The sequence below is a fragment of the Agrilus planipennis genome, unplaced genomic scaffold (assembly GCF_000699045.2).
Source record: "Agrilus planipennis isolate EAB-ADULT unplaced genomic scaffold, Apla_2.0 scaffold289, whole genome shotgun sequence".
Taxonomy (NCBI): Eukaryota; Metazoa; Arthropoda; class Insecta; order Coleoptera; family Buprestidae; genus Agrilus; species Agrilus planipennis.
Window position 1 is genome coordinate 27,028 of NW_020439316.1, and position 3,872 is coordinate 30,899.

Genomic DNA, 3,872 nt, shown 5'->3' on the forward strand with positions numbered 1-3,872 from the left:
CCCATGGAAACGTTGCAACCTCTTTTCATTTGATTAATAATATCAAACAGCATATATACCAAGTTTCAAGTAAATTCAACCACAAATAAAGTATGTCTCAAACAAAAATTGCAACACCTTTTTACCCCCCCCTCCCTTTGGAGGTTGAATTTTTTAAAATGTCGAGATAGATCTTTCAGAAATTAAATGAGAGACCATTAAGACCAAGTTTCAAGTCAATCTGACCACAAATAATATATGTTCCATTTAAACATTGCAACTCCTACTAATAAATAATAAACAAAGAACTATTTTTACGCCTAATAATAACTAGTTTTAACTTTCTTTTCAAAATTTTGTGTGTAAAAATTAAACATTTCTATAGCGGAGTTGATAAACTTTACGGTTTAAAATTGTACAACTGTCGCCTACGTTTCAGATTGGGATATGACAGCCAGGGCCGTCCTTAGGACAGGAGGGCTGCAGCCCCTAGCTTCATCAATTCCACTGTTGTAAAGCATTTTCAGTGACAACAGTGAAAAAAAAACGAAATACAGACAGTTGCAGAGCCGACAAAAAACGGAACCGGGACAAATGCGGACCTGAATCTATGATAGCCTCATTTTATACATGTTGTTGTAGCTATATGGTATCTATGTGTAGCGTGGGAAGCAAGTTAAAACAAAAAAAAATATTTTCGTGGTTTGCCGTTTGAATTTTTTTTATTTACTTCTAGTAGGCGACTGTTACCGTTTCATCATTTTATTCTGAAAATTGCATAAAATCAAAAACAGTAAACGTGGACTTCGAAGCAGCTGCCACATCTTTATTGAAAAACTACTTCAAAAATATTCGAATAAGTGGCTGGAACTACCACTTCTATCAATGCATTTGGCGAAAAGTGGAATCAATTGGCCTACCATCAATCTATGCCATAAATGTTGATATCCGATTATACATTTGCATGTCTATAAAAGATGTATCGGAAGGATGGTTGAAAATTTTGGAAACTGCGCGTAAGCATCAAAAACTACAGGAGTTTTTCGATTATCTTGTAGAAGAATGGTTAGAGAACGAAAACACAGGTCTATCGGTCTGGAATAATTATGGACACAGGCATATGTTATCATTACATACTTGAAAAATAATTAGAGGTAAAAACGTATGGTTCCGCATTTTAGCAGGTTCTGCTTTTTGTCGGTTTCGCAACTGTCCGGACACCAAAAAAAAAGTTTGTAACGTACAACTTGGTAAAAATTTGAATAATATTTTTTTAAAAAGGAAAATTTAACACGTAAGCTTATGGAGTCTCATGTTTCAGCAGTTTTAGTATCTAATAAACTTTCAGAATACAAGGCATTAACTTAAATAAGTTGTTAAAGTTGAATGTCTTTTTTCAGTTTATTGATAAAATAAAACAATTAAGCGATTTTTTTGTTTAATTTCAAACTAAAGATGAGAGGCCTTATAATCTGTCATCGTACCCAACATATTAAATAAAAAAATCTGTTGCTAATAAAGTTCTCGATTTTTTATCCTTTCTCTTTCGTCATATTCAGTGGTTTATTTTTGCACGTTTAACAACAAATAAATAAATAATATAAAATATCACTTAATACTCTACTTTATCATCATCAGAAGGTCATCAGTCCTAAGACTGGTTGGGCACGCAGCTCCACTCCTTCCTATCCTGAGCTAATCTTCGCATTTCCCTAAAACTAGAACATCCCACATCCTTAGCTATTTGCGAACAGTAATCTAATCTAGGTCTACTCCTCTTAACTCCTGTTTATGCCTCTAATATGTCTCTGACTAGACCTTCATGTCTGAGAAGGTGTCCCACCAACCTATCTCGCTTATTTTTTATCGACTTCCGTAGAGTCCTCTGTTTTCCTATTCTTCCTAATACCTCTTCATTTCTAAACTTCTCTATCCACGGTATCCTCATCATTCGCCGGTAACATCACATTTCGAATGCTTCTAACCTTTTCTTTTCCGCCGCGCCCAGCATCCATGTTTCGCACCCGTACAGTGCCGAGTTCCAAACATACACCTTTAACAATCTTTTTCCAATTTCTAAATTAACCATTCGCGACCACAGAAGTGACATATTTTTATTGAAAGCGACTCGACCCTACACTATCCTATGCTTTATATCCCTACTACTTTTTCCATTCTGACATATCTAACTTCCTAGATACTATCTTTATATTCGCTCATTCCCTACTTTTTCTTCCCGTGCTTACCAGTATTTTTGATTTACTTTTATTTATTTCTACAATTTATTCAAAGCTGTCTCTATTCATTTCAGAATAATAAAGGCGACTCGTTTATAACGAATAGAGGTTGCTTGGATTAAATTCTAGCCACGCGATTAGTTGGCGTCAAAGGTTAATGTGTTTGCAAGATAAAATTCAATACTTCTTTATTAAATGATTAACTAAGGACAGTTAAAAATTTATTTATAAAAATTTGACTATGACACTATGAGAATGAGACCAAATAGCAAACTATTAAAGGCAAGAAAAATGCGATCTGGGTTGTCCGTTTTAACACGAATTTCCGAAACTTAATTTTGACTTTATACCGTTCGATGTGAAATTAAAAATCCTTTTTACTGACATAAGGTTTTAAATATAGAGTAACCTATTTTATTTTTTTTGGAAAATTGATAGAGATAAATATTTACAACGTTTAACCCTGAAATTCTTGCTTATTTTCGAGCTCAAATTGATAGAAAACATGCATTTACGAGTAATTGAGCTCTTAAGAGTTTGGAGCTTAAAAATCCGATAATTGTTTAAAATTACTTTTTCATACGACGATCCACAGGTTTTGTTAACGTTTGTAAAGAACAAACAGATAGCTGACGTGAATACCAAATCTCCATTTTACTAAGAATTCAAATTTCGTTTCAAAAGAAAAAAGAAACATTTTTTGAAACTTATCGTCAACAATATTCTCGAACAGATCAACTGATTTTGATTTTAACTTTCTATGATCTTAAAACGTTGATATTTGTTGAACAGGTACTCGAATTTTCAAAAGCGACTTAAAATCTACAACTTCTCGAATATGAAAAATTAGTGGATTTTATACAGATACTAGCTTTTCCCCGCGGCTTCGCTCGCAGAAATTAATATTGTTTCTCCATAAAACCTTTTAACTCCCAATTCACCCTTACAACGTTTTAATTTTATGTAATGTCGCCATCTTAGATTTCAAATACAAACGTAGCAACAACATTTCATCCTGAAGGGTTGATTTTTAAAAATTGTCAAAACACGTATTTGCTTAATTTCATCAATGAGTAACCTTCGAGTAAATCCAAGTACAAATAAAATATATATCATGGAAACGTTGCAACCTCTTTTCATTTGATTAATAATATCAAACAGCATATATACCAAGTTTCAAGTAAATTCAACCACAAATAAAGTATGTCCCAAACAAAAATTGCAACACCTTTCCCTTTTTTAAATTGTCGAGATAGATCTTTCAGAAATTAAATGAGAGACCATTAAAACAAAGTTTCAAGTAAATCTGATCACAAATAATATGTTCCATTTAAACATTGCAACTCCTCTTCACCACTCATCCCCCCCAACAGAGATTGAATTTTTTAATCAATTTCAAGTAAATCGAACCAAAAACAAACATGCAATCTTAACAAATGAAAGGCTAGACTGATGTTTTGACTGATAAATTTTTTGTTTTGCTGTCAATTTCGTTTTGTCATTCCATGTCAGTTGCGTTTACATATACCACATTTTTCTCGTGGAAAGTGATAAAAAGTATCCTATGTCCTTCTCCCGGTTGTAAGATACCTCCCCATCAATTTTCAGCCAAATCGGTTCAGCCGTTCTTGAGTTATAAGTGAAGTAACTAACACG

The 3,872-nt window shown here is 33.2% G+C and overlaps 1 protein-coding gene across 3 annotated transcripts in view; it reads right to left on the reverse strand.

Annotated features, from left to right (window-relative positions):
* Positions 1-3,872, reverse strand: part of LOC108740381 (NADPH--cytochrome P450 reductase) — a 35,193-nt gene that overhangs the window by 11,517 nt on the left and 19,804 nt on the right. The window lies entirely within an intron of this gene.